The following is a 14,171-nucleotide window of genomic DNA, read 5'->3' as shown; positions in this document are numbered from 1 at the left end:
GTACCTAGGCAAATGTTTCCATATTTTTTTTAATCTGCCTGCTAGCTTTTAATTATAGACACCATTGACTCAACTCATGGCCAGAGTTGAACTTCTACCTTCATGGACTTACCTGACAAAGAGAATAATGGAGCTACAGATGTAACAATTCTGAGTTCATCATTCAGTGAACAATGTTGCTGAACCTAAAACACACCCTGTAGCTTTCCAACTAGGAGCAGTATGTTTTACCTATTTGAAAAAATGTAAAACAATTGCTGAACAATTTCTTGGGTTCTGTTTCTTCAAGAGGGACTTTAAAAAGTCCACAATACATCAGATTTTGCTGCATTCTTTTTCATGCTGGCAAAATATAATTCCATTTTCAAGCCAAAAGCGTGGACACTTTTTTCCCTTTCATTCTTCATAGACTTTCAGTATTGTAATAATGGTTTCAAGACATGACTGTCTCCCACAGAATACAACGTGGCTGCAGTGGACATCATAACACTTTTCTGAGCAACTTACATGTCCTTGTTTTTTCAGTTATACAGAATAATTTGAGCTGTCCATTTTTTGTTGTTAGGGTTGTTAGATAAAATATAGGACCTATAGTTAAATGAATTTCAAATAAACAAAGAATGACTTTTTAGTGTAAGTATGTTTCATTCAATATTTGGACCATATGTGTACTAAAGAAATAAATATTCATTTATTTGAAATTCAAATTTCAGAGGGTTTTCTGGGTTTTTATTTGCTAAACCTGACAACCTTTTTCAATTACCTATAATTTTTGACATGAAGCAATATTCTGGGGTGTTATCATATAGTTTAGTTTGATTTGGTTTGATTTTATAAATTTCTGTTGCAGTGGTCTTCAGTTCAACTTTAATAATGTCATGCAAAATCAAAAAACTAAAAGGACAAATCTGTTTAAATTATCAAAAAGTTTTTGGCTTTCTGAAACAAGGGCAGTTTTTAAAGTAATGTCACTTTTCTACTTGAAAAGGGCAGTACCATGTGGGAGAATGGGACTGATAATGAGATACAGGCCTTTCATTGGTTTGAATATAGCCCTAGGTGGTAGTGACTGAAAGTTTTTGCCATCTGGTACCTGATCAGTAGCTGATGTGAAGCTGTTGATTTCACGTAAAAAAAATCAAGGCAAATAACAAGTGTTTAAGAAGAGTAATTTTATTGTCCACAACACCTCTGTAACCTTGAACAAATCATTTCACTTCTCTCTCAATTTCTCCATCTCTGCAAAAGAAAATATAATACTAGTCATATGTCAATCCATCCTTGTATTAAAATATCATCAGGTATTGCAGGAAAATTTAAAGATAAAACATACTTTAGATAGGACTTCTTTCATTTCAGTTGGGAAATAGCTACAGCTTTCTAAGTTGTAGTAAATAGGAAAAGCCTATCTGAGTAGTTTTAAGATGTATTCCTTAAGATTTTTCAAGAGCCTGTAGTACCCCCAAAGTTGAATGCTAGAAATTTTGCAACTTGTTATTTGGACAGGCTTTAGAGAAGCTACTACATGAGAAATATGGAAGTATTTACACCAAGGGGGTCCTAGATACCTACCTTCCTGTCATTTATTTTCTTGTTCCTTTCCCCATTCCCTTGTCTTAAGAGTACTTGCATTCCAGTTATGATGAAAAGAGGAGCACTGTGTTTACATAAGAAGACCTGAATTTAAGACCCAGGCCGGCTATTATTCCATGCTGGGAAAACTTGAGAAATTAATTTAAACTTTGAATCTCTAATATTATTAGTGTAACTCTTGAATCTATTTGTGGCAAGGGTAATTTTTTTCATCAAAACATTAAAAAGAATGCCAAGCCTCTCTTTTAAGAAGATAGATTTGGCAACGTATGACAAAAGACTTAAAGTTTCACTTCCCACCTCAGGCAGTGTAATGGAGACAGAAACACAATGGAAGAGAAGATACAGAGGTATGACAAGACCCGTGTATTCGGGGATCTGTGGGCAGTTCAGAATAGATAAGGTTTGAACTATGAGGTGCAGTCAGGGATCAAACTGGAGAGACCCCTGTGGGCCAGCTCAAGGAGGGTATTGTATACCATACTAGAAAATTTATACTCTATTTTGTGGACAGTGAGAAAAATATTAAGCGATAGAGTAAGGTGTTCAGATTCGTGTTTTAGGAACTGTCCAAATTGAGGCAGCTAGATTGGAGTAGAGCAAGAATAAAGGAAAAGGAACTTGGAAAGTTACAGCAATAATCGAGGCCAAAATAGATAAAAGCTTGAATTAAGGCAATAATGAAGAGAAGGGAGGAGGAGTTGAGTATGAGAGCTATTAATGAGATAGGCTTTGCTAGACAGTAACAAGTTTGAGCTAGGAAGTAAGAAAGGGATGTCCCCCAGGTTCGTACCTTGGGTTACTATGTAGACAAAGGTGTCATTTACAAAGTTTGAGAGTTCAGAAACAGATATAGTTTTGTGGGGGAAGACAGCCGGTTGAGTTTGCTACCTTTCAGGTCTACCAAAGTGAATTACCTAGAAGCAGGGAGTTTAAAGAAGAAGACTGGGCTGCAGACATGGTTTGGGGAGTTAAATTTGTCAAAGTTCTTTGTTGCAGACCACAAAATCTGCATTAGCCAGGATAATCAAAAAGAGATCTTTAAGTGTTATGGAGCACACAGAGAATTAATGTAGATGTGCTGAGCCTGTAGTCTAATTTTCCAGAAACAACACCCCAAAGACACCAAAAACCTGGCCCACCAATGAAGTGGCTACATCTGCTAAGATCAGGAAGCAGTAGAATTAGAAAGCTGCTAGCACATCTGCCAGAATCAGAACCACACCAAGTCTAATAATATCCATCCTTTCAAAATAGATGCCTTTTGAACCCTCATACACTGATGGTGGGAATGTAAACTGGTGCAGCCACTATGGAAAACCGTATGGAAATTCCTCAGAAAATTAAGAATAGAACTACCATATGATCCAGCTATCCCATTTCTGGGTATTTATCCAAAGAATACAAAAATACTACTTTAAAAAAATATATGCACTGCTATGTTCATTGCAGCATTATTTACAGTACCTAAGATATGGGAACAATTTAAGTGTCCATTAACAGATGAATGGGTAAAGAAGATATGCCATATATATATAATGGAATACTGCTCAGCCGTAAAAAAGATGAAATCTTGCCATTTTTAATAACGTTGATGGACTTTGAGGATATTATGCTGAGTGAAATAGTTCAGATGGAGAAAGACAAATACTGTATTATTACACTCATATGTGGAATATAAAAAGCAAACAAAAAAACAAAATAAGTGAACAAACTAAACAAAAACAAACACGTAGATACAGAGAACAGAGTAGTGGTAACCAAAGGGAAAGGGGTGGAGAAAGGGCAAACTGGGTAATGAGGATCAACTGTATGGTGTTGTACGGAAACTAAATTTTTAATGTGAGCGCACTGTAAGATCTATAGAAGTAGAAATATAATGTTATACATATGAAACTTACATAATGTTATAAACCAACATTACTTCAATAAAAGCAAAACAACAACAACAAATCAAATGTTGGTGAGGGTGTGGAAAACAGAAACCTTTGTGTGTTTCTAGTGAGAATGTAAAATAGTGCAGCTACTATTTTGTAGAAAACAATTGGGAAGTTTCAAAAGGTTAAATATAGAAATACCATAACATCCAGCAATTCTCTTTCTATATAGTTATATACCCAAGTAAATTAAAAACAGAGATTCAGGTATTTGCACATCAATGTTCACAGCAGCATTATTTGCAGTAGCCAAAAGGTGGAGGAAAAAAAACCAAATGTCCATCAACAAATGAATGATTAAACAAAATGTGATATGCACATACAATTGAATAATATTCAGCCCTAAAGAGGAAGGAAATTCTGACACATGCTACAACATGGATGAACTTTGAAAACATTAAGCTAAGTGAAATAAGCCAGTCAGAAAGTGACAAATACTCTATTATACCGCTTATATGAGGTACCTAGAATAGGCAACTTCATAGAGACAGCATGTATAATAGAGGATACCAGGGGCTGGGAGGAGGGAGATGAGAAGTTATCATTTAATGGGTACAGGATTTCTGTTTGGGATGATGAAGTTTTGGAACCGGATATTGCTAGTGGATGTATAACATTGTTAATCTACTTAATGCCAATAAAGAGTACACTTAAAAATAGTTAAAATGTTGTGGTTTTTTTTTTTTAAGTTTTAAATTGACTTCTGTAAAAATACCAAAAAGCCAAAAGTCAGAATAGGTGCCCTTTGCCTTGCCTCTGGACATCCATGAACTTAGGGACCAGATATGAGGACCTCTGCTAGAAAAGTCAAAGGCATGTCAACTTTGCTTGACAGGAAGATCCATGCACACTCCACCTGGAATCTACCTTGAAACTCTTACATGGTATGTTGGCTTCACAGAAGCTAAAGCAAATACCAAGGGTTTCAAGGGTATTTGGGAAATACAGCTTTTAGCTTTCCAGCTTCTAACTAGAACCGTTTAAATAGAGGATTGAAACGGTGTTCAGTGAGTCAATCTGCCACATTTATCAGAGTAGGCATGAAGATAAAAATGATGTTTAAAGAAATTGTGGATATCAATAAAAAACAGCATGTGGCATTAGAAGAGAAGCAAGCTAGTGGAGAAGAAAAAGTTGGCCAAGGACAGCAACTAGAAGAATATCAGTATTTAAAAGGTACAGAGGGAGAAAGGAGGTGAAAGACTGAGGTGATTATAAAGAAACTGGAGGAAAAAAAACCATACACAGCTGGTGCCTTTTGTGTCAAAAGAAGTGACATTTTCAAGAAGGGAATTTTCAAGTTGTATGCTGCATCTTAAAAGAATCATTTTGTCTATTTGCATGCTATCAGTGACCTTTGCTAGAAGAGATTCATTAAAGAGGTGAAAGCAGAAACCAGATGGCAGGGGAATTAAAGAGTGAATTAGAGACAATGATGTAGAGACAACTTAATTCTAAGAGGAGAGAGATAAAGGGATAGATGGAGGAGAGAAGATAAAAGAAGAGACAAGGTCTTTCATGAGTGAAGAAAGAGTTGACCATATGCTTTTCTGCATATATGAAAGATGCAGATAAGAGAAAAAAATTGAAAGTATAGGTTAACAGTAGAATAAATGAAGAAGTCAGGTCCTAAAGGCAACAGAGAGTGATCAGGAATTCAGAAAATGTGTCACTTCTTTCTCTAAAACTAGAAGAAAAAAGGTTCACGTGAGTGCAGATTTACCTAGGTTTGGGAATAAGGGCAGGATATTGAGGGATTTATCATAACATATACAGCTTACTGCTGAGGGACAGGGCATTTACTTAAGTGACTTGAGTAGGGTGGTCATACTCTGGAATAATTCTGAGTGAAACGGAGAGGAGACCCAGGAACATGTAAAGATATTGGCATGGAGCAAAATGGCCCAGGAAACTAAGGATGGGGGCCATGGATTTCTGGTCGCCCAGTCTCCATAATGACATGATTTCTTCCACATGCTTCGATGCAGATGGTTAGACTGACTCAGAATTGAGTTAGTAGAGTAACTGTATAGAAGGTCAAGAGAGTGAGAAAGTGAAGATACTGGCACAAAAGCTTCTATCATTCATTTTTTAAATGCAGGATTTCTTGAGTGAATAATGTATGTTAGACATGATGCTGAGTATTTTAAAGTGATTATCTCATTTAACCCTAAGTGATGTTGTTATTCCCATTTAACGGTAGAGAGAACCGACTTTATTGGATTTTAGAGAGGTACATTTGTTATGATGTCATTTTGGCTAATGTAAATGAGTCACCAAGCTAAAAGGTGGGATGATTGGGAGATTGGGATTGACATATATACACTATTGATACTCTGTATAAAATAGATAACTAATGAGAACCTGCTGTATAGCACAGGGAACTCTACTCAGTGCTCTGTGGTGACCTAAATGGGAAGAAAATCCAAAAACAAGGGGATATATGTATAGCTGATTCACTTTGCTGTACAGCAGAAACTAACACAACATTGTAAAGCAACTATACTCCAATAAATTTATTTTTAAAGTTTTATTTCTCTCTGATACAAGATGGTAGGGAAGTTCTCCTCCACAAATTTGCCAAGAGACCAGCTTCCTTCTACCCTGTTGCTCTATCATCTTCAAAATATGGTTTCCAACTCATGGTGCAAGATGGTTGCTCCTGCCCTCAACATCTTGATCTCGTTCCATTTAACAGGAAGGAGATAGAAGGAAGTCCAGAACACAACTATATGGCTATCCCTAACACCAAACAAAAGCTGGAAAATCTAGTCTTTAGTGGGTAGCCCAACTAAAATTGAGGAATACTATTACTAAAAGAAGAAAATAACAATTTGTTCATATAGGAAAATACCATTCTGAAGGTATTTTTGAGGAAAAGTAGGTCAGAATAAAATATTGAACATTTTTATTTTTTATCCTAATTTCTCTGATTTTATGGAACTTACGTAAGTGTCAACTCCTCTTAAATTTTTTTTTTTTTTTTTTTTTTTTTTTTTTTTTGCGGTACGCGGGCCTCTTACTGTTGTGGCCTCTCCCGTTGCAGAGCACAGGCTCCGGACGCGCAGGCTCAGCGGCCATGGCTCACGGGCCCAGCCGCTCTGTGGCATGTGGGATCTTCCCGGACCGGGGCACAAACCCGTGTCCCCTACATTGGCAGGCGGACTCTCAACCACTGCGCCACCAGGGAAGCCCCCTCTTAAATTTTTTGAGGGTGAGGTAACATCTGCAGAATAAAGTAAGAAACAATGACTAAAGCCCAAATTTCTGCCACAACAGATTGTGTCTATTAATTTCTATTAACAGAAGATTAATCTTCTATTATTGTGGCACTTAATCTTCTATTGTATCTTTTCATCTCTTGTTTGCTAACTTACAATTAATGCAACCAAAAATGTGAAAATGTCGCCCACTTTTACAACTTTAAGGGAAATATTTTCTACCATTTCTCCATTCCCTGTCTTCCCACCCCACCACCCAACTGAGAGAGAGAGAATGAGAGAGAGAGAGAGAGTGAGGCCTCACTTGCAGCTATTGTTTTGTCTTCTGCTGCAGAGAGGGAGGATTCTTCTACTTTCAATTGGCTCATATCCCAGAGCTGTCCCAATTTCCTCAGGAAAACTCCCAGCACCAAATAGTTCTTATAGTCAGGAAGCTGTTCTTGATATCATTAGGGCACATTTATTTTATTTCTGGTATTATCTTCAGTGCTCAGCTAAATGATTCTGCTACAACATCAGTGTTAGGTAGACAGATGGCCTAGCCTGTTTTTGTGTTCCTCGTTCCTCATCCCTTATAAAATGTATAAATCCATCATCTGTTTCTTTAATCAGCTTTAAATGCACATCCCTAGACAGTTTATCTGTATCTTTTGGATCCTGGATGACCAAATGAATGGAGCTTTTCTCATTAGTATCATTACAAGAAGAAATATTACGTTTCCTTCCACTGGCATTTTTTTTAGTCACTTCATGGAAGCTTTCAGTTTTATTTAATATTAAAAAATGAGCATTGAAATCTAAGTAAGTGATAATAGATTTGATTCATCTGTATCATTTTTTCCTTGCTGTTATCTGACAGATTGCATCTGTACCAGATAAAAGTATATAAACATTCTGTATTATTTAACTTTGATTTTACTCCACAATTTGACTTATCTACATTATGGTCAGTGATAATAGAGCAAGTCATTCATTTTTTTCTCCTTCTAATGCTATCAGGAAAGAATACTGCCTCTCTTCCCAACCTAGCACCCACGATGTCAAGGCCTCTCCCTGCCTGCCTGCCTGATGGCACATTAAACTATGCTCTGCCAGGTCTAGATTTGATATAAAGTCTCTGACACTCACCCTGATAGCATGACCCAGTACCCACTTAGATAATAGTTTTTATCTAATTAAGAAAGAGAACTAGATGTTTTAAAAACTCACAAATCCTAAAAATAATTTTAATTCAACCAGAGAATACCTACGTGCATATAATTTAAAACATCACTGAAGAAACTTGGTACTCAGCAGAACTCTCAGGAACTGGAGTTTCAAAGCCTGAAAAGTCATTATCTGTGACATCATTTCTCTTTAGACATGAACTCTTGACAAATCTTGTTTGCTCAGTCTCTTTAAAGTATACAAAAAGTACTGATGAAATTAATGGTAGCAGTATTGGTAGCTAATACATGCAGTATTTCTATGTGTCAGTCACTTCACATATTTTCACAACAGTAGATATTATGAGTCTCTTACTGTAAATATGAGGAAACTGAGGCACAGAGAAATTAAGTAACCTAGCTGAGTTTGAATTCATATGACTATTTTCACATCAACTCTAAATTTGAATCAATTTAGCAAATAACACTTTTAAAGTGTGTCATCAATTTTTCCTATAATCAAAACGTTAAATAGCTGTTGAATTTACTTTAGCCAATATTTACTGGTATATCTTTTAAATTAAAAAAAGAAAACATGAAAAAATGTTTGGTCGCTCATTCATAATACTGAGTTCCTACTTTTTTTATTGATGCATAGAGCTAGGGGCTAGTGAAAACAATAATGTTATGGTAGTATGAAGAGTATTGTAGAATTTTATACTTATGTTCAACTAATAGGGCAATATGTCCCCCAAAATTATGACCACCACACACTTAAAACTGGTCACATAAACAGACAGGAAATAGATTCAACACCAGAAGTATAAAATGGGAAAAACAGCTTATCACAAGTATTTGATACTTAAAATACTAACAATATAAATAAGGCTGGAAGAGCAAAACTATGTGAATTATATGTGATCAAAGTGAACACGATGATAAAAATGTTATCACAATTTTAGCTACCTTAAATATCAACTACAATTTCCATATAATCTTCTTCCTATATTATTGAAGTTATTGATTCATATGGGTTGTGCATGTCAGTAGTTTTTAAGGCTCTAAGTTCTTATTTCAGCATACCTCTTAGTAGGCCCTCATTGCTTTCCTTTTTACTATTGGTTTCATTACAACAAATTATTTGAAGACATTTTGGGAATTACAGTACTTTGCATGAATGATGAAAAAAGGGAATAATTAGCTGGAATCAAACATGTATAAATCTCAATTCCAACAAAATTTCCATCTATCAAAATCATTATGATAATTACACTAAATAAGGATATCTACACTTCCTAGTTGTTCAGAAAGTATATTGTATAATTTTAGAGGTCAAAAGCCAATATGCTAAGTAATCATAGGAGTTAAAGCTCAGAATCAATCCCACTATTCAATAGTTTGATAATATCCTGTGTTTCTCCTTCACAAAACATACCACTATCATAATGAATATTATTTGTTAAATTATTTGCTTAGTATCTTCTATCCTTAAGGAAAGTATAGGACATTTTAGTGCTGCCCCAATTGTCTAACAAACCCAGGATATGAATAGACCATAAAAATGGCAAATGTCCATCAAGGACATAGACATTATTTTTAACATGGTAAAAAAAAATCTGACTTCTCCTTACCTTCTTTACATATTTGTTCAGAGACTGAAATCCTCACATATAACACTAGGGAAGTATAGGTAAGAAAGATGCAATACTGTTCACACCGCCCAGGAGGAACTTCTTCGAAACCTTACTCTGCAGGTGCAGGCAGAGGCCTTAACAGCTGGTTTTCACACAATCTGTGGGTTCAGAGGGTCAGGCAGAGGGTAAGAGAAGGTGCCCCCTCAATTCAGCAGAGTCCCAATGGAAAAATATGCCACCTAGCAATTGAGAATTAGAGCTCGGTATATTTGCCTGCCTTTCAGTTAAAGATAGAAAAAAGAGGTCTGACTGAGTAAATAGCATTCAGATTCTGTCTGGTAGCAAATACTCAACCTGCAGAGTTTTCTCTTTATTACAGGGTGAGAAAACAAGAAACAAAAACATTGAAAAAATAGAAACCTCAGAATTTCTTTTTTTTTTTAATTGAAGTATAGTTGATTTACAATGTTGTGTTAGTTTCAGGGGTACAGCAAAGTGATTCAATTATATATATATTCTTTTTCCTTATAGTTTATTACAAGATATTGAATATAGTTCCCTGTGATATACAGTAGGTTCTTGTTTATCTATTTTGTATATAGTAGTGTGTGTCTATTAGTCCCAAACTCCTAATTTATCCCTCCCCACCCCCAACTTTGGTAACCGTAAGTTCATTTTCTAATATATTTGTGAGTCTATTTCTATTTTATAAATAAGTTCACTTGTATCATTTTTAGATTACACATATAAGTAATATCATATGATATTTGTCTTTCTCTGTCTGATTTACTTCACTTAGTGTGATAATCTCTAAGTCCATCCATGTTGCTGCAAATGGTATTATTTCATTCTTTTTTATGACTAATAGTCTAGTGTGTGTGTGTGTATATATATGTGTGTGTGTGTGTGTGTGTGTATGTGTGTGTGTGTGTGTGTGTATATATCCCACATCTTCTTTATCCATTCATCTGTCAATGGATATTTAGGTTGCTTCCATGTCTTGGCTATTGTAAATAGTGCTGCTATGAACATTGGGGTACATGTATCTTTTTGAATTAGAGTTTTCGTCTTTTTCTGGATATATGCCCAAGAGTAGGGTTGCTGGATCATATGGTAAATCTATTTTTAGTTTTAATTTCTTAAAAAGCCCTTTAGCATTTAGGTATTCATATAGTATTAATTCATATTTTAGTAAAATAGGATTCTGATGCCAACAGTAAAAAAAAAAATGGTTGAATAAATTAATATATATTTTATCACATATAACATACAAATGTTTAAAATTCTGATTAAAATTATAATAAAATAAAAACAAATGGTAGAACACAATTACAAATTGGGGAAAATAATTATAACAAATAAAAAATAATTATAGTATATAATATTACTCAAAAAATGGAAAAGAACAAATACTGCACAAAAGAAGAAATATGAATAGTGAAAATGATATAAAAATATTTAACTGCAAAATAAGCAATAATGAGTTATATTTGTATCTGTCAAACCCACACTGGTGATAATACTGAGAATTAGGTCCCTCATATTCTGATGGTAGGAGAGTTTCTTGAAACAGCATATCTGGAGAGCAATTTGAGGTTGTGTATCATAAAGTCCTTCCAAAAAGGTGGGATATCACAATTTGACCCAATAGTTTCTAATTATAGCAGTGTCATACACAGTATGAATGCACTAATGAATGAATAAATGAATTTTTTAACCTGATTATTTCAGTGATAGGATTCACTACAACAAAAACTCCCAAACCATTAATTAAGCAACCACATAAAATTCATATTCATAATCTGCCACATCATTAGGAAACTAAATAATTATATATCAATAGCTATGAAATTATCTGTCCACTGAGAGTAAAAATTTATACAAATTTCATGATAATACACCTACATCACATCACAACCAAATTGTTGTTTTGGAAATTGATTTTCAGCTTTATTCACTGAAAAAAATGTAGACTCTTATAGGGGTGACACCTGCTTTTAAACAACCTTTTTGTTCTACATGTTCTGACTCTAGAAAATTAATTCACTGTAAGTGGCATTCTTTTTTGCAGGGAGAAGAGGTGGCAGTATTTTAATAGACACAGTCTTTCAGTTTATATATCCACAAAAATGTTGTGTTCAAGTACAGTCTTCCAGAGGGCAGGTGTCAGGTTTAACTTGTACCATAGTAAGAAGTTTAGTTAGGATGATCACATTATTTCATGACTGATTTTATTATACTAATTATAAGTTCAAATTCCTATTAGAAATCTTACCCTATAATACATGTTTTAGGGGAAATTTTTCTGAATATGATTGAATAATGTTACTTCTGTGAGCCATCAATATGGAAGATTCTTTGGGTAACAGCTTTAAAATAAATTCTCCTTAAGTTCATGAGAAACCCCAACTTCACCTTTCTGGAGGAAATCATTATAGAAATTAAAAAGTTAAAATGATGTTAGAAAGCAAATGAAGACATTTGGTTACTTTGAGCAGATAATGAATTTTTAATATGAAATGTTTTGCCTACCCATTACACAAAGTGTTACCTTATCTAAGTTTCTTTGATTAAATGGCAGCATATAGTATTCGAATTGGTCTCTGGACAGTTTCATTATCATTCCTTAGAACATTAGGGAATGTATTAGATATATAATTCTTTGACCTTTTGAGTAACATATTGAATTCTAGAATGAAACGCAGTACAAGCAGCAGTAATTTTCTTTCATATTATCTAAGTTATATTGCATTTCATTTTTTTCCTTTTATCCTGATGAATCCTTAGAAAAGAATGAACATGCTGTGTACAAAAGACATGTAGAAAGCACTTCCCTTTAAGACAGAATACCTACCAATCAATCTTTAAATATCAGGCATAAAGGAGGGCCAGTAACTATATATAAGTGGCCAAAGTAGTAAAAGGGATGTGTGTCCAATATTTAGATCACTGCTTCTCCAACTTTAGAGTGCATGGGAAACACCTGGGATTTGGATAAAATCTGATTCAGTAGGTCTAGGGTGGGGCCCAAGAGTTTCCTCTTCTAACAAGGTCCCAGGTGATGCTAATGCTCTTAATCAATACATCATACTTTGAGAATGACTATTTTCAATCTCCCATTTACTAAATTTCAGCTATGTATGAACACTCTTCAGACTACAGAATATGCTAAAGGCTCTCATCAGCATCCTTGCAAGGAAGAGATGGTTTCCAGATCAGTGCAAAAGTTTTCCCAAGTCCCTATCAATCCTGGAGAAGCTTTCTATGAATCTTGCTGCAGGCTTTTTAGCACATTACAGCTCAGGAAGTCTCTCTTCCAGCCTAAATGTATGAACACTGCCACCAAAGTCACTGTAAACAAGCACATATTCAGTAATCCCTGTGTATGGGGAATAGTAACAAGAACACAATCAGAAAAGGAGCATGAGGAAGCCCCTGCTCTTGGGTTCTTAAATCCAGTTGCAGACGTAGGAAATACACAAAAAGGAACAGCTATGAATGTGCCACTGCCAACTGAAGAGGCATAGAGTACCTGAGGGTAAAGAAGAAAATAATAACTGAGGGGAGATGATAGTAATAAAGAAGAGACACAAAGGAGGTGACTGGATATAGATCTTAAAGAAAGAGTGATACTTGGTAAAAAAAAAAAAAAAAAAGGATCACTTCCCAAATATGTGTCTCTTTATAATGTATGTGCACTATTGTATTCTGGAAAATTCTGTACAATTTTACAGAGATGCACCTTCTCAAAAGATCCTGCTTAAATATTCTATTCATTCTATAACAGGGAAGCTCTAAAAGGAGAGATGAAATAGACTTCTTATTGAATGGGCACTTAAAAGTTATCAGACTTTTTCGTGGTGCCAAAAATGAGTCTCCTTGGAGCATATTAGCCTTCCCTTTATGAGGGAAGAGAGAGTATGCAAGGAAGATACAGAGATGTTAGTCAATTTGAAGAAGGAGCTCAAATCCTTTAGGGAGAGGAAGGACTGATCTCAGTGACCAAAGTGAAGGAGACCAGGATGTGGACCAGAATGATGTAATAGGAGTTCTCTGCCAGAAAAAGACCCCAAAATACAAAAAGCGAAATCTACTCAGAGGAAATTGGGAGTTGGGTCTGGAAATTTGGGCTCCTCAGGCAATGTAATAGCTTATTTGTTTGGCTACTGATGGAATTATTATAGACCTAAACACCCTGGTATAGTTGTTTTGCTTGAAGAACAAATGGCTGAATTTAGGAAGATGAAGTAAAAGAAGCTATAATCCTGGCATCAGAGAGAGATGCCACTGTGCCTTGAGCAGCAGCAGAAGGAAGCCATTGTTCCTAGAACTCTACGTGACTGTTCTGTATACATTATGTGTCAGCAAAAGCAATCTTTGTAGTTGCTCTGTTCTCACCATACCGATTTTTAAAAGCAGTGTTTTACCCACCCACTTCCAATTAAATATGCTCCTGAAGTTTTTGAACAAATCAGACGTTCAGAGGAAGTCATTAAAATGAAGATAATTGGACTTCCTGCTAGTATGTCATGTATAATTAATTAGAAAAATTAAAAGGATGACATTGTAATTATATAAGTTTATAGAAATTACAATTCATTCATCCACAAATATACATTTAGTGACAGGCACAGTGCTAAG

The sequence above is a fragment of the Phocoena sinus genome, chromosome 3 (assembly GCF_008692025.1).
Source record: "Phocoena sinus isolate mPhoSin1 chromosome 3, mPhoSin1.pri, whole genome shotgun sequence".
Lineage (NCBI taxonomy): Eukaryota > Metazoa > Chordata > Mammalia > Artiodactyla > Phocoenidae > Phocoena > Phocoena sinus.
This window is presented reverse-complemented; position numbering follows the sequence as displayed.